General features: G+C 46.4%; 1 long non-coding RNA gene across 1 annotated transcript; it reads right to left on the reverse strand.

Moving 5' to 3' along the window:
- Positions 1-7,078: 7,078 nt before the first annotated feature.
- LOC123643245 lies at positions 7,079-17,866 on the reverse strand. Its single transcript, XR_006736734.1, has 5 exons — positions 17,697-17,866; positions 17,264-17,476; positions 16,300-16,510; positions 13,427-13,586; positions 7,079-12,555 (listed from the first exon to the last, which is right to left on the reverse strand). It is a non-coding gene; the product is annotated as an uncharacterized LOC123643245 (long non-coding RNA).
- Positions 17,867-18,124: the final 258 nt, after the last annotated feature.

Genomic DNA, 18,124 nt, shown 5'->3' on the forward strand with positions numbered 1-18,124 from the left:
AAATGTTCATAAGTAAATTCTAGTATTTATATCCAAAAAAAATGTAACCATGAAAATAATAAATTATATTAATAAGTGTTAACATGATTTTTTAAAATTGTTATAGTACACTTTTCTCTGTGTAGATGATGCTGCCATTTGTGGACACAATTTCCAGAAGAACACACAGAAACTCGTGCCGACGGCCAGAGGGCTCAGGTAGCTACGGTAAGACAGAAACTTAACCTTTCTGTCTGTGCCTTGGTATTAATTGGCTTTGGTTTTATTATGTGTATCTATTATATGCATAATTCCTTCAAATTAAAGAAGTAATTAAGACTAATTAAAAGTCGTCCTAGAAGAAATACGGAAGAGAAAAGTCACTGAAGGTGCTGTCAAGGACACGGCAGACAGGCTTGAGGATTTGCACAAAATAAAATAGAAAAGAACAAGGATAATTATAATAAAAGATTAGAACAAATGTTAAAAGATTCAAAGATGGTTTTTAAAGAACTCACCTGAAATAAAAATACTCCCAAATCTGCATGTCAGATGGGCTCATCATGTTTCAGGAAAAGTTGATGCTGAGAGATCAATAGACATATCCCACTGAAGTCACTACATTTCAAGAACAAAGGAAATAAAGCTCACAATAGCTGCATTATGTAACGTGCTTCTAGACAGGATTCTGTGTGTGTGTGTGTGTGTGTGTGTGTGTGTGTGTGTGTGTTTAATGCATTTCGTGTAATAACCGAGAGCCACAGGGGAATCTCGTAAGTGTCCCTGGCCACAGAGGTGCTGTTCCCAGGCAGGTATTCTCGGGGCTTCCTGAGTCCGCACCAGAACGCTCCCACGCTGGGGCAGCCCACGGGATTGTCAAGGAAAAGGGAAGCACCACCAATTCTTTCTGTGTAATCACGTCGCTTTCCAACAATAAAGGCAACACGCAAGCACCCGCAACCGTAATCAAACCCAGGAGCAGCGGCACCCAGGAGCTACTCCTGACAAACCTTGCTCAACAAACAACAAATCCAGATAATCAACTCAAGAATGGAAAAGTTATGGAATATCAGCTCTTGGCAAATAGCACATATAGAATATTTCATTCAGAGTCAGGACTAAGCAGTTCTGGGAATTACTGCTACAGAACAGATTGTAGATACCATAAAACTTTAAAACGAGCCAATACTGACACAGCTACTAAACCCCGGTGGGTAGGCAAGAGTTGGGGTGGCGGGAGGGCAGGCACCCTCATCTCACGTCTTCTCCGGCAGTGAGTTAACAGGCGCTGTGAGAATTTCAACCACACAACTGCAGTGATGCAGCAGTTCTAGCTTATGGATTGTTTATCATCCTATTTTTTTTTTTATTTTTAACTGTTCAGGGGTTGTTTAGAAACCAGTTGGTTTTCACGTAGAGGAAAAGCAGAGAAGCACTTGTTTGACATTCAGCAGTTCCTTAAAATTAAACTTAATGAATTTTTGATAAATAACATTTATCATGTGGTCCAATTTTTATACAACTATTTCTATCCACCTGTCTATTAGTATATTGATGCCTATCAGGACACTTCTAGAATTATGCTCAACACCTCATATTTTTTTTTCCTTTTATAATTGTTTGGGTCGTCTATATGAAGATGTGTAACTTTTTGTTTTCAAAACACTAAGGTCATTTTTCCCCAAACTTAGTGAAGCGAAAACCACCTTCCCTCTCCCTGCTGCTAACTCCCAGCCTCCCCAGCGCAGATCAGCACTCGCCATCCTTCCGAGCTCTCCTCCTGGAGAAATGCCAGCCGCAGCTGCTCTCCTGCACGGCGGTGTCGCACTCTCCACGCTGCTGCATAACCCGCTGCCCCCCAAAGACTGTAACTTGTGGGTTTTCCAGCGCTTTCCCTCTGCCTTCATATGGCAGCTTTCTTGCGCAGAAAGCACCGACGTCCCCCAGGTATTCCAGCCTATTTCTGGCCTAGGTACTCAGCCCGACTCCGTCTGTCCAGGCTCCGGTGCAAAGTGTTCAACTTTCTGCAATAACTCCACATTTCAGTACCTGGAGGCACAGCCATCAGCACTCTTCTTTTTTGGCAGTTCCTCCCCCCCCCATCATTCTCATACTCTTGTTTTCCCACCTGTGACTTAATATCATCTCGTGAAATTCCAAAGTATTCTGTTGGTGCTTTACTTAATATGTCATGAATTATATAGCCTAATTGAGGGTAATTTATTTCTTTACACAACTGAGTCTCCCCCTCCGAGGATAAGAAGTTATCTCATTTACTCACACAAAATATCCCTCAGTAGCATTTATGACTGTCAGCAGAATAAAACGGTTCCCTCAGATGGGTCCTGCAGTGGTCTTATAAAATGCCGTTCTTGCTATCCAAATGCTATTGCCATTCAAATGAATATGCTCCTTCCGTTATACGTTCTAAATGTTTATTTTTCAAATACAGGAAAGCTATTGATTTTTGCCTATTAAATTTAAGATCACACAACTTGCTGAATTCTCCTAACAATTCTAATAATTTCTTCTGTTGATTATTTTGTTTTTTTAGGTACACAATTATACCACTTTCTAATTATCTCTTACCTAATTGCATTGGCCTGTATTTCCAAAACATTAAATAACAATAGCGAACATAGTCCCCCTGTTCATTGTCTCTTCTTTGACTTGAATGGCTTTATCGTGTCGCCATTAAGAATGGCAATGATTTTTGTCTTGAAATTTTAAAAAGCATATTGAAGTGCTAACAATGGATTCTTATATAGTGTAGGTTGTATGTTTAGTATGTGTGTGTATGAAATTAATTAAGATATATTGGATTTCAGCAGATGAGTTCTTAGGCATTTATTTAATTGATCACATTATTTTCTTCTTTTGACTTATTAAATGCTGGATTAATTAACAGATTCACATGCCTACTTAGTTGCGATTGAAGGGCTTGTTTGTAAATCCTTGGAGAGGGAAGTCGGTGCCTGCCCAGCACGGTGGTGGAGACGGATTCTGAAGTTAGCCTTTAGGTTTCAGCCAGTTCTCTGAAGGTCCAGACGGCGGGAAGGGGGGAATTTTAAATTGCTGGTAGCTTTTCCCGCTCAGCCTGTCACCGGGACACAGGCGGGGCGTTTAGGACGTGGGGGCTGCGGTGCGGAAGTGCAGCCAAGGGATCAGGGGCCGCTGGGCGCCCGGCGCTGCCTCGCTGGACCTTCAGGCCTCGACAGCCCATCTGTTTGCTGGTTTGCTGGTCCCGGTAGGTGTCGCAGAGGACTCTCCGCTTGGCGTGGCCCCTGCACCGACACCAGCCTGCCTCACGCCCTCGGTCGCCAGGTTGGATGCTGGTCGCTGGGGCCCCGGGTGTCTGCCCTTCTTCCCCTGGCGGCCTGGCCGACGTGGGGAGGTCACCGGTGGGAGTCCCTGCTGCCCGCACTCCCTCTCCGTCTGCACCTCATCGCACAGCCGCCCCCGCCAGGGTTCCCCGGCCACCGTGTGCTACTCCGCGTCCCGCCCCGGTGGCCACGCCACGCCCGTCCCCGAGGGGGGCAGCAGGCAAGGTAGCCCCAATTGGTGGCCTGCAGAGATTCCCAGTCCTTTGAAACGACACCCCCGACGCGCACGCGCACACCCCGTACACAGTACATTTATACAGGAAAACGTCTTGGCCAAAGCTTGAGACTTAGAAGCGGCAACACAGAGACCCAGGGGGAGTGAAAGGCGGAAACGTGGGGCTCGGGCAGCCGCTGGGGCACAGACCTGGCTCCCGGCTGCTCCCCGAGAAAGAAGGCTGGGCCTGGGCGGGGTCGCTGCGGCCCTTCCTCGCAGCCAGAGCCGGGCCAGGAGCTCGGAGCCTGACCGGGCCCCGTGGCGCCTCACCCCGCGTCCTGCTCAGACGGAGGATCCCTTTCTGCCATTTAATTGTTTCAGAGTCAGACACGGGGTCTCCCGCACTGACAGTCAGGGAACCTGGTCAGTAAGAGATCGGGCTAACTTAGCCCAGTTCCCCTGTCTCCGGCGCGCTGCGGAGGCAAACGGCGACAGTGCGCACGACCAAGATCACGCCTTATTTTTGTTGTTGTTGTTTTTAAAAGCACTTTCCCATAAATTATTATTGTAGTTTGTCTCCACCTGTGCACGTGGTTGAAACGCTATCGCTCCAGTTTTTCAGGCAAACTCCGGAGCCGCAAAGAGGTCGGGAGACTTTCCCAGTCCCCTCGTGCGGGCGGCGGAGCCGGGTTATCCAGGGGCCACCAGACTTCCCAACCCGCATGGACTCAAGAGGAGAAGCCACCGCGGGCTGCTCCATGTCTGTTTTAAAATCTTCAATATTCCTGCAGACTGACCCTCGTTACCCCCAGGTGGAAATGAGTAACAGACATCTCCCCGCCCCGCCGCCTCTCCCCCTCTGCGGCGTGGCTCTCCGGAAACGGGCGGGGGCTCGAGGAAGGCAGATCTAAAGAAACGCCAAGAGTCCATAAAGAATAATTATAACCATCCGCCACGGGGATGAGGAAATGGACTCAGGAGTCTGATAAGTAGGATTTTATTAACTTATTAACCTCACTGGCCTATCTAGGAAGCTGAAAGCCAGACCTTTCGGCTCAGCAGTGACCGCTGCAGGCTGGGACCCGACAGTCAGATGGAGCCCGGAGGGACGAGTTTGCCAAAGAAGGAAAGAGCAGTGACAAGAGTGTGCGTGCGTGTCTTTACTCCTGGGGGAGCGTTTGCTGGAAGAGGAATTATCTTGAAACACGAAGCTAGTGATATTTCATCCACAGCCATCCTAGAGATGAAAGACCTAATGCTTTAAAAAAATACATACATTACTATGAAAATAAAATACGTATTTCTTCCTTTCGTAGGAAGATTAACTCATGTTTGGAGAATATAATTTTGAACCTGGAAATTGGCGATGTCTGGATATTTCTACCCACCCTTGGTGGCCACCAAAGCGCAGAAGGGGGCAGGGACCACAGGGTGAGCTTCTGGACCAGTGACCACCCAGCTGTCCCCTCCCCACAAACCCAGCGCCTGTTTGCAGCGGCCACACAGCCATGGGGAAGCAGGGCCCTCGGCTTTGTGCTCAGAGACTTGGGCAAGGCTGAGATTGTTTGAAACCCGACAGTTCCTTGAATCATGTCACCTTCGCTGATCCGGCAGGCGGAACACAGGCCCAGGAGAGGGTCCGGGGTCTCTGGCTCCGGTTCCAGCAGCCAGGACTCAGACACGCTGAGCTTTACCCGCTGGGGCCCACTAGAGCCGGCAGCTCCCTGCAGTTGCCGGTCCGGGCTGTGGAAATGGCCTCGTGTGTCATTTGGGCTCAAAAACCTCCCCATGGCCACCCATGTCTCAGAGTAAATTCAAAGTCCTTGACTGTCCCCAGCATCCTAAGACCCGTCTCACCTTGTGGCCTACAACAGCCCCTCCCTCGCTGCTCCACGCTGGGCAGGGTGCTCCCCTGTGGCGGGGCCTCCGCGAAGAATTCTCTTCTCCAACAGCCACTCGGGGACTCCCTCACCACCTTCGAATCTTGTTCCACTACCTCTGCCATGAGCATGCCGGGCAGGCTGGGCTGGCCGGGCTGGCCCGATTTTCTTCACTCTGGGCTCCATTTCTTTCTTTCCTGGCACATGTCCCCTTGTGGCTTATGAGCAGGGACTTCCACTTCATTTGTTTCATATATATATTGTTCCTTTCCCCATAGAACATAAGCACCATGGGGGCCGGGGCTCCATCTGTTCTCCCAGCACCCAGAGAAACGAATGGCCCACTAGAGCCACAGGCACGAGTGTGTTCCCATCAGGCGAGGCCTCGTGAGCGTGTGGCACCCCTCTGCCCCTCGTTCTGAAGACAGTAACACACGGGCAGGCAGTGTATATGAAAAACACACCTTAAAATAAGGAATTTAAAGGTCTGTTTTTATTGCACTATTCCTGAAGGAGTTCCAGGCTCTCGCAGAAACAGGTGTGCATCCCTGCACTGAAGTTCGCCGTCAGGGGCCTCTAAACAGTAGGTGACCATCCTCGATTTACAGCGATGGCACCAGGCCCGACAAGAGAGAGCCCAAAGCAGCGTTCCCACTGCCTTAACTCTAAATTTTCTGGCTCAAGTCAAGTCACAGCCGACTGTGGCCGTTATTCTAACACGGTTACCAGCATATAAATATTTGTAAAGTGTTTTATTCAACTGCCTCTTCCAGAAAAGCAGGGAGGGGTGGCCACGTGCCATTGGATCTTAGGGAAAGGTGGTTCCAGCCTTTTCTATCGTTAATCAGCAGCCTTCTCTGAGGGTGTAAACGTCATTTTCTCTACTTGTCTTTCTCTTTTTCCTCACATGGGGATTGCATTTATTTATTTTGTTTTAGTTAACAGGGAAGTTACATAAAGACATAGGAATGTCCAGACCAAAAGAGAAAACCTATTCGATGGAAGCTAACAAGTTCACTGCTGACGGCACGGTCTGATTTATCTGAAAGATTGGACCAAAGGGGAAATCACAGCCCTGCAGAGTCAGTGATAACCTCAGGTTAACATAATATAAACCACACAATTATTTTACCCATTGCAGTTTGAATGAACCTTTGTATGCCCAGTGCTGGAAACCGAATCCGTTTACAGCAAAGGCTCTCAGAAGTTGTGTGCTGTCCAGATGTCTGAGTGGCCCTGCGCTAGGAAGAGACTTGCCTAAGTGCTTAGAAGGCCGAAGCTCCTTTAAATCACTTTCATGCAGTGCAGTCTAGCACTGTGCAGTTTGGCAAATTGAAAAATGTTGTTTCATAAAATATTATAGAAAACATAAGAAAGGATGAATCTTTTATGTTTTATATATATTTTTAGAATTTCACTTCATGTCTATTTCAAGCCAACATTGGGTTGAAAGTTTTAAAGGAACACAAATCAAAAGACCAGGATCCGAAGGTGTGCACAATAAGCCTGATTATTTTTCTTGGTAAATTAACACACTGGCTGGGCACCGTGTAGACATATTTTTAGCAGTATGTATTAAGATCCCTGAAAGAGTTAATGTTCTTTGATCCTCATAGCCTTCCCTCTAGAATATGCCCTGAAAAAAAAAACCAAAACAATAAAAAATGTGGCCTGAGATTTGTGTGCAAGGATGTTTAATGCAATCTTATTTATAACAGTGAAAAAAGTAAAAAGAACTTAAATAACCAATGGCAGAAGAATGCCAAAAAGTTTACGGCACGACCATAATATGAAGTATTATGAATCCATAAAAATTACATTCTCATGGAATATTAAAGGTCATGGGGAAAGGTTAATAAAATACAAAAGAAAAATATCAAAATATTCCCAGAAGCTATATATGAATTGTATGCTTATAGATGATTTTATTTTCATTTTTATACTTTTTTATTTTCTAATTTTTTTACAGGATTCTTATATTGCTTTTATTCTCTGGAGAAATAATGAATGCCATCTGAAAATAAAATGAACACAACCTCAAGTAGTAAGCTGTAATGAATTATCTACACAATTTTGTTAAATTTGGTATTTGGGAATAATACGAACAAGTAACTACCAGTGTCTTGGGCACCTGGTTGGACATTGCCAGCCCTTATGCACGATGTCCTCGTGTTCTGAGCCCGGGTGGAGCTCCATGAGCTCTGCAGGGGTGCTGAGTGCTCAGAAGTTAAACCTCCCCTTCTCGGTGGAAGGAAGCGCCTGGGGCCTGGACGAGGCTTGGAGGTCACTTTTTTCTTCCACGTTCTTGACCTTAGAGACCCAGAATTTTGTCCTCTCTTGTCTGACATTTCCACAAGTTCCTCTCCTCCTACTTCGTCACGAGACCAACTATAAATCCAGAGGGGGTGAGAATTTGTCTTCAGGGCTTGGCGATGAAATCAAACCAATGGCATTTCACTTTCTGGCTCAGAGTGTACTTTCAGAGAGCACAAACAGTGCCCACGGAGCCCTCCACGGTTCCAGCAAACATAAACGATGTCTCGCAGAAACAACCGTTTGATTAATGCAGCCAATTCCGGCAAACAACTTAAAAATTCCATAGAAAAAAAAAGCTAGTAAAAATGCCTGTCTGCCTGAATAGCCCAAGCCAGATGCTGGGGCCAGGGACACTGCAGGGTCCCTCCTGCTGGCGTTCTGCTCACGATGGCCTCTGGATGCCTCCAGGCACAGTCGTTACAGACAGGTGGACTGTTCAGCTCACAAGGTAAAGACTCCACTGCCTCATTTAGTTTTATTCATTGCTTTGGAAAATGTTTTCTGGCCAGGAAAATGGGTGCCCAGTAACGATGAAGCCCTGTAGCATAAAATACAACCATGTGCCTTACAAAATCGCTACAGATCTATCAAAATGATGAGAGAGCTCCAAGCACACGAGCATCAAGTGAGGACAACATGAACCAGCAGGCACACCTGCCTCACCTGCCCACCTGTATTCTCCAACAGGCCTAGACTTTCCTCCAGGACGCCACCACCCTCCGGGGCATGGGAGAAGCAGGTAAGGAGACGGGGGTCTTGTTCACAGACCTCCCCAGTGACCTGATCCGGAGGAGAGGCTGTGTCATGGGCTGGTCCTCTCCAGTTAAGAAATGTCACTGTCAATTTCTGAACTGCTGCCTGGATGCTGGTTTGCTTATTGCTACGTTTGCTGAGCACCTTTCACCGTTAGGCTTATTCACCCAAGTGATTTAAAACAGCACAAACGGTGAGGACGGTAAGAGAGGCAAAGACGGGACTGTGAAGGGGATACCATAAAGACGCCACTCCCCACTGGCGGGAACCCCCGGCCACGTTCAGGCACGGCCACTGCAAAGGGGTGGGTTGTTCACGCTGCCAGGTACCATCTGTTTATTGATTTGCTTTTATTCATTAAGTTGGAAAACATCATTATGCAGGAAGTAGAAGCGCTGAGTGAATTTTAAACCTCAGAAAGGCCACCACGGAAGAGATCGTCAAAGGCAGCATCCAACAGGTGACAATAGGAAGACAGCATTCCCAGCACCGGGAATGGCAGTGGCTACAGTGGAAAGACAGGAAAACATAGTGCTTTGACGAGCCGCAAATAGTCCACTCAGGCCCAGACACAGGATGTCTAGAGGAACAGAATGGGTTGTAGGATGGATGTGGTACTGAGTTTTTCTCGAAAATTCTCAAATCATTTGCTTTCTTCACGTCTGCACTGACTTAGCTCTGGCCTCGCCAGATCTCTTCAGGGTCATCGGAACAGCCTCGTTCACCTCCCTGCCTGAGTCTCTCTGTCCTCCGGACACCCCCACATGGGACAAGAGCAGCCTCCTGTGGTCCGAATGTGGAGGGTGACCACATGTCCCAGTTGGCTTGGGACAGCTGTGCTAGGGGTCCCACAGGCCTACAATTCCCACTGACCAGACTCACATCTTCTCTTTGGGTGGATACAAAGCCCCAGGAGGCAACTCTGTCTTTGGGGTGAACCCGTCTTTACCCCGGCCCTCCAGCCGTGTGACAGGGGCCAGACACTGTATGGAGACAGGCTGTGAGTGGAAGGTGTCTCCACGCTGGGGTATCAGAACCACCAGACTCTCACACGGCCGTCCTCTCTGGGCCCGTCCAGCAGCAGAACTGTGTGGCATGGAGGGAACATGCCACCTGCCTCCGTGCCAGCTGCCAGCACTGGGTGGGCCTGGGCTCTGCTCTCCTATAGGACCTGCTGCCTGGAATCGGGCACCACAAACCGCCCTGCATCTGGCCTCTCACCACACTTCCCTTCAGCCAGCCTATCCCTCAGGATGGGGACATAGAGGTGTCCAGAGAACTGAGGCTGCCACAGAGGGGACTTGGGAGACCAGAGTCTGCATCCTTTGGGGTTGTCCCCCATAGTCCAGTGTATCAGGCTGAGACTCTGGGCCTCAAGCTTCACACTCCCCGATCCCACCACAACCTTTCCTAGGATCTGTGGGAAACAAAGACTCGGAGAAGTCCCATGGCATTGTGTTTCCTAGCAAGCCTACTTCTTGGGGGCCCTGGAGCCTCCGTGGGATATGGCTGCTGAACCTCCTCCCAGGACCCTTCGCTCAGGCACCTACCAGCCCTGGGCCCTGCCCCTGGAATGGCCGCTCTCTCCCCTGCACTCTCACTTCCAGCCCTTTTGGGGCTGGAGTACCTGATGGGTGGGCAGCAGTGGCGGGGCCCCAGGCCTTGATGGAAGAGCACGTGCTTCTGGCCCTACTGTTTGACACTGAAAATTGCCTGCTTCGGGTGTTGTTTGACAAAATAATAATAAAAGTTATATACAACGTTCCAAAATATTAAGGTAACAACAAAAACATAATTATGGTTTCTTTATGCAAAATTACTTAAAAGTTAACAAGTTAGGGTGCATTAAGACTCCTAAGAGGATGTAGCATGTGGTATTTCCCAAACTTGCTCTATCATGAGCTCTTTTCTTAGGGAGCGTCTCAGGTAGGCTCCATTGTTGCAGAATCTACATCAGGAAAAGACAGAGTGAGCTGTTAGATAAGGTGGCGACAAAGACATCAGGAGGACAGCCAAGCCCCAAGTGTTTATCATAAGTCTGCAAAAGATGGAAACAATCTTTATGTCCTATAGACAAACACATGAAGTTACATTAAAACACCAGTCAGTCAAATCATAACTTGATAAGAGAGAGAGAAAGAAAGATGCTGATCAGGCAGCCGAAGTAGCATGTAATCAATATAAAAGATTATGTAAGTTTTAAAAACCAGGTACAAAATTGTGTAAATGATTTTAATTATATATTAAAAATCAAATACTGCATCTGGCTAAAGGGAGTCAAAAAGTTGAGACTTGTTCTATTTTAAACTGGACAAACTATGTGAAACAACCATTTGCAGAGACTGGAAAATATGACGTTCAAGACTATCATCCTTCAAAGAAAGGAAACAAACAAGGCGAGTCCAAGAGCTCCTCATCTTGCTTCTGGGAAGCAAACTGCAGACGGACGTGCAGGGAGAGCGAGGCAGCATCCCTGAGGTGAGGAGACAGAAGTCAGAGTCTGGACGACGGAAGGCCTTGCAGGGCAGAGCGCCGGGCAGCAGTGAGCTGTGCAAAGGAAGAGCTTGAGAAATCTCCCCAGGCGCCCCCTCGAGTAACTGGATAAATGGTAGTCTGCACATGCACAGAGTGGATCTTCATGATGTTAGATGACAAAGAGCTTCCAGGTGTAGAAAAGGTGTAACAGCTCTAGGCCAAATAATCCCCGGGGTTACTCAGACAGAGCAGGAACACTTTTGACTTCCAGCAGTAAGAGGAGAGAAAACCTGCGGAATACACAGGGTGTTCAGTAGAGACCAAGGAAGGACCATGCCATAGCAGTGGTACTAAGCTGATCCTAAAAGAAAACCCACAAAAGATTAAAAATATGCCTCAAAAATATCAAATTAGCCCACAAATAACTTAAGTACCTGCCAGAACAAAGCTTAACACTCTTTTAAAAAAATCTAGCACTAAAAAGTCAAAAGTACGAGATATCTAACTGAAAATCACTAGACACATTAAGAAACAGGAAGATACAACAGATACAAGGAGAAATCTCAATCAATAAAAGCAGAACTAGATAGGATTCAGGCAGTAAAGTTAGCAGAAAGGGACTTTAAAACAGCCTTGGTAAATATTCTTATTATGGTCAATGGTTGAAGGAAGAACATAAATATAATAAGAGAAAGAAAAAAATATAAAAAAGAACTAAATAAAATTCCCAGAGATAAATATCTCTAAAATATAAACTTTTACTGAATTGGGTTAAGAAAATATTAGACACTGCAAAAGATCAGTGTACATAAAAGCATGGCAAGAGAAACTATCCAAAATAAGTCATAGAGAGAAAAATGAGTGAACTGAGTGAACGTTGTAACAACTAGATTCTGAATTACTCGTTAGACAGCATCAAGCTGCCTAACATATGTGTAACTGAAGTTATAAAAAGAAAGAAGAGAGAAGAGGGCAAGAAATAATATTTGAAGAAATGCCCAAAGTACTTTAAATTTGATGGAAACTATAATTCACAGATCCATTTAGCCCAATAAACTCTAATCTGAATAAACATCAAGAAAACCACACCAAGGCACAACCTAATAAAATTACTCAAAACTAGTGATAAAAAGCAAATCTTCAAAGCAGCCAGAGGAAAAAAGGCACATTCCAAACAGAAGGACAGACATTTGTCAAAAACTATGCAAGCCACAAGAAAACTGAATTATAATACATCTTTAAAGCGATCAAAGAGAAAAAAAAACTTGTCAATTTAGAGTTTTATAGATTTTATATTAAAGCTAAACAAATAAAAACAGATGTTATCACCAGCACACCTTCACTAAAAGAAATGTTAAAGAAAAAAATTCTGCCTCAGATTTAGCTTTTGCAGAACCCAGCCAGTAGCAAGTATCTCCCTGTTCCAAACTGTTCTTCATGTTGCTACTATACTTACTATTCTTAACATAGATCACAATTCAACTTTCTCACTATAAAGGTATTGCTAAAAGAAATACATGACTTCCATGACATAAGACCTCTTCTAGAGCATAGAAACAAATGGAATATTCCTTGGAATCATTTTATGAAGCTTGAGTAATCTCGATTCTCAAACCTGTAAACAAAAATGGGACAAGATAAATATATAGAATAGATAGACATTTATCTTGCTTACATGCACTATTAAATTACAAACAATAGCAATGAAAGGAAGCACTGTGTTGGAGGACAAAAACAAGACTTAAGAGGGCTCATTTTAATTATTCAGAAATTAAATATCAGGGAATCTCCTTTCTCTATCTAACAAAGAAAGTGAACACTTTCTTTTAAGCAGTTCATAGGTATTTTTAAAATCGCCCAGTGAATCTGTGTCATTGCAAATGTCCCCCAACTGACAGGCCAGGCCCCAACCCAGCAAGTTGATAGCTTGGGTCTCTGCTAACTTTTCTGTTCTTACCTGAACAGTCTGTTTATTTAAGTAGCCTTAGTGGTTCTTAACCCATTAAAAGTTTGTTAGTTTAACAAAGAATACCAAACAATTAACCTCTGGTGGAAAAAAGGAAAGGATTAAAATAAGCAAAATTTATCACTTTGTCAGTTTCTGCAAACACCATCCTGATGAGCTAAAAGCCCCTAATAAAACAGCAGTCACACTCTGCCTAGAAAACAGGTATCTCCATTATTGTACTATGTGAATTTCTACCAAAATAGATCAGTGCGTTGGGTGGTTGGTCTGCATGGAGCAAAATGATGGATATGATTGATTTCTTTCCCATGGAACTAGCAGAGTGTGTGAGTTGGCTGTCACAAGAGCACAGTGAAGAGCTCTCTGCACAAACCTGACTTTATGCAGAGCTGGGGCTAAAGAGGAGCTTGATGTCCCCAGTGGGCCTGTGAGGTCCTTGGATGGACAAGCAAGTTGGTGCCAAGAGCCACCCGGACCATGCGCCGGCCAGGAGGTCTGGAGGGTAAACAGAAAGACTTACAGTGCAGAGGAGGAAACAGGAAACTCAGAGGGCACCGTGTCCACGGCAGCTTTGCTCAGCTCGGGCCACTCACTGGACACGCAAGGCTCTCCTTTTCTGGCGGGCACATCAAGGAAGCCAGACAGGCAGCCGCCTTCCTCTAGCCAGAGACTCCTCACACCTGTCCAGACAGCAGGTGAAGGTCCCTCTCAAGATGCGTCATCCCTCTCCCCTAACCAGGGGACAAGAGGACAGGATGAGATGCCCTCGGGTGGCTGGGGACCTCCTTGATGGAGTGCAGATGCCTGCCAGCCCCCACCCAGGCTGTCCCCACCCACTACCCTGCTGCCCTCCTGTGACAGCTGGGCTGGGCATTCGCTGCAGTTGCTCTGCGTATCTGGAAGCATTCGGCAGGGGAGGCAGAAAGAGAAGGGACCACCGGATCCTAAGGCTTACTCTGCTCTGTGTTCTGCAACCCTTGTAGAATGTTCATTCTGACCTACAAGCTTTCAGGGAATATTATGCTATAATATTCCTTCCTGAAAACAGCCTCTAAAATACAATTGTAGGAAGCGCTTTGTGTAACCCTTAGCTGGCCTGGAGCCGGAAGCCGTGCAGGGAATCTCTGTGATGAGAAGTCTTGCTCTTAGTGTTGCACACACACGATTTGCCTTCTCTTGCTTAGTCCCGGGCCTTCTGCCAGGTGGATCCTGGGGTTCTGTCTGCGCAGGGCTCCCAGGGCCTTTCCTGTCTCTCTGCTGCCCCAGGCACGGGCTCCGCCTTGGAGGGTGATGGCATATTCTTGAGGCTTTAGCTTCTCCGGCTTCTTCATAAGGCAGCATCCGTAGGGTGAATGACACTATCACTCGCTATTATTAGACACTTTTCATAGCTTACTAAAGTCAATCAATACCTTGTTACTTCAGTGAAGGCTCTGGCTGTTAACGCAGTATTACCAAACAAGTGGTGCAGAAGGAAAGCAGGGGTGTGGGGCAGGCCAAGCTGCCTTCTCGCCCCCCTACAGAATGCACACGAATGGCCCCGCAGGGATACCTGCAGCCTCCCAAGCCAGCAGGCATGGATGTGACTTTGGGTCCCCTTCGCAGTGAGCACTCTTGTATCGTCTTCAGTTCAAGGACAGCAGGCTCCACGCTTCTCCTGCTTTGTCTAGCAGACAGTCCTAATGTTTGAACTTTTTATCATAAAAGGAAAAGCCAATGCATACCAGGGAAATTTGAAACCTGGCCTGACATCCTCTGGGGCAAAAGTGCATGGTGGCAGGTTCAAAGGACAGGACAGGAGACGTGGGCCGATTACAGTGGGAAGAACTTGTTTGTTTGAAGAGGCAGGAGAGTGGCAGGAAGGGTCACCTTTCATTAGCTGTAAATACATTCCTAGGGCAGCTCCTCCAGGTACTCAGCAAGTTCCCAGAAAGGGGGGTGGGAGTGAACTTCACTAATTGAAGGGTCCATCGCCAGTGGCTGTCACCAGTCTTCGTCCAAGCGTGTTTATATAACCAGTCCTTTCAATTTCTCTTTGGCCACATGTGACCCCAGTTGCTGAGCACAGACTCGGGGTTAGATCCCCTAGGTGGGGCTGGAAGGAACAACACAGAGAGTCTTATTTCCATTTGACAGATTTCAGAGGAAAGTGAAGTTGGTACAAAAATATAGAGGGGCCATGACCTGAGGTTAAGAGAGAGGAGGAAAAAGAAGCCTGCAAAAGTTCCCTATTTGTAGCAAAGTGGCCTTTGATGTGAAGCAGCGCGGTATACCCCATAGACTTCTCATAAGTCTCACTGGTTATGATCAAGACTTTCTGGAGCATTTAGGGCAAATAGCAAAACACCTGAAACTGACTCATAAGATCTGTGCTGGGTCTGCTACCCACAATTCCTGCACCAGTGACAGCTGCGGGTACAAAGGCACGGCTCAAACCATTTGGAGACTTTATGTACACACGTATCTATGAAGAGAGGCTAGAAGGAAAATTCCTGCCTCATCAGGTAAACCTGTGACACAAGAATAAATAGTCAAGAATAGAAATTAGTGCTCTGTCTCCATACTTGAGAAACACACAGTATAATCCTTCACTTTACGAGGAATGAAAAACCAGCCTGTAGTCAAGAATTTCTTCTTGGTTTTTTGTTGACTATAATACCATATTTATTATCAGCCTCAATCTATGAGACCTTTTATGTTTGCTCTGAACCAAACAAAAATATCTTTCCCCTTTCAATGTCTCATTCCAACTAAGTGAGTTCTTCTCTCTGCTCGTCACTCACAGACACACACATGCACACACACACATGCACACATGCACAGCTATTTTTAGAAACCTGTAATATCCTCACCAATTCTAGCCAGAGAGAATGTATAAAATTGCTCTTCACTGCCCAGGAAGTGTAGTAGGGGCTCAAGGACATTCTCCAAATCAACGGTCCCCCACCTTTTTGGCACCATGGGCCATTTTCATGGAAGGCAATTTTTACACTGAACAGGGGGTGGGGGTGAGGTAGGTGGAGGTGGAGCTCGGGGGCGATGCGAGCGTTGGGGAGCAGCTGTAAATGCAGGTGAAGCTTCCCTTGCTCACCTGCCGCTTACCTCCTGCTGTGTGGCCCAGTTCCTAGCAGGCCAGTGCCTGGTACTTGTCCACGGCCCAGGGGGTTGGGGACCGCAGCTCTAAATGACACAGTGAATAGATGTATGGAATGAATGTGTGAAAGAGAAAAGAATAGAAAACATGAAGAAAGGAAGGAAGGGAGAGAGAGAAGGAGGGAGGGAGAATTGGTGACTGTACGGATTAACAAATTGATTTCAGAGAGCGCCAGAGTAATTTCATCTGTTAGACCACCTAGTCACTGGGATTATGCGTCCCTCACAAGATGTGGTTACCATGTGCTGTGTGGGCACCTGTTCCCCGAACTGCTCTGGGTCTTGGATCTGATTTCGCCGTGGTCCAGCAGCAGCTGCCAAGTGCCAAATGCTCATGGACACCTCTGGCCACAGTCAGCCACCCACGCGAGCAGGAGGTGAAAGGTCCCATGTGTCTCGACTAATCTCAGGATGCGTGACTGGTCCAGTGTTTTCTTTTCATGTCCAGATCCTTATTTTGAAAAAAATAAAAAGTTTCACAACTGTGCTCACATACTCCTTTTTAATGACTTTACTTCCTGCACATGGCTTGTAGCATAACTTTATGGGCAGTGAGTAAGGCTTGCTAACTTCAAAATGTTGATTCAGGAAGGAATTTCCTGCACTTGTGTGACCGTTGCTGATCCAGCATCATTTACTTCAGTCTTATATTATTAAAAATCAAAACAGCAGCAACAGTAACAGCATTAACAAAAATCCTCCATCTAATTAATCCGGATTCAATAAGCCGGGGAAAGTGATGTTCATGAATTCACTGACACAGGCCTCCTGTGTTTCCTAAAGCCACAAGTCCACTGTGCTAACACTGGCCCCTTTGTACACATAACTGGCAATTTAGCTACCTAGTTCTTGTTCAATGTTTGGTGTAATAATTATAACAACCAATTATAAAAGTGTCATTTTGTGCAGAATATTTATTCCAGATTAAATAAGTAAAGGGTTTTATTTTTGATATGCTTTGTTTTCAGTAATAAGAGTCACAAAAACTCAGGCAATTTTTTTCTGCATGTGATTGTACTATGTCATATAAAACATCACACTTCAGAACTCTACGGAAGGAGTGCATTTTTAGCGCTCCATTTTACAGTTTGGAAGGGTAAGTAACTTGCCCAAGTTTAGTAAGCTGCTAAGTGCCACAGCCAGGCCTGCTGGCTCCTCTGTTCCTGCTCAGTCTGCTATCACTGGCTGCCTCCCTAGAGCTCACCTGTATTCCTGTCCAGGTAGCATGAGACCAGATGCTCCATCCCTTGTGAAAATCTCTTCAAGATGCATCTGCTTCCCCTGCGAGGGTCAGTGGAAGGTGCTGGCAAGGGGCTTGCTGGGTGAGCTGCTGACCTCAAACTTCTCAAAGCAGGGTGTGCGGCGTGCCTCGAAACAGCACAGCACTCCACACACAGGAGGAGTTTGCTATCGTGTGCTGAAGGAAGGAAGGAAGGAAGAAGTGAGCGAATAGACACGCATGGCAAAGCATAACACGGGCAAGGGTGGGCTCTGCTCTGGCTAGACAGGCTGTTTCGCTCCCACCATCCAAAGCCCACAATATTAAACTTCCCAGCTCACGACAACAGTAAACTGAAAGCTATTAGAAGGAAGAAGTGTACTGCTAACCTCACCCTGTACAATCCAACTCTACTTACACAGACCCATGGGAAGTTCCTGGCCTGTCAGGAGGTGACCTGGGAGAGGAGACAGAATGAGTCAGTGGAACAGCCAGGTCTGTCCCCTTCCCGTCACCCCATGCTGTGGCCGATGCCAGCTCCACGGTATTTTCCTAAGTCCTCTTGACAGCTCCTCTCAGTTTCCTGAGGACACCAGGATTACCACACTTAAGGCCACAACTCTGTGCACATCCTGCCTGCAGCAGCATCTAAATAAATATCAAAAGAAGGAGGAAATGGTTTTGTCCAGACTGTTCTGTGGCTGCTGTCTTGCAAACAGGAAGTAATGCAAGAGGGATACGGGGATAGTATGAGTCACTCGGATGGTAAATAACAAATAGGGATCAAGAGACGAGAAATGTCAAACATCCTCGTCCCTGAGGAAGACACGGTGCTAGTTCCTGACC

The sequence above is a fragment of the Lemur catta genome, chromosome 8, assembly GCF_020740605.2.
Source record: "Lemur catta isolate mLemCat1 chromosome 8, mLemCat1.pri, whole genome shotgun sequence".
NCBI classification, from domain to species: domain Eukaryota; kingdom Metazoa; phylum Chordata; class Mammalia; order Primates; family Lemuridae; genus Lemur; species Lemur catta.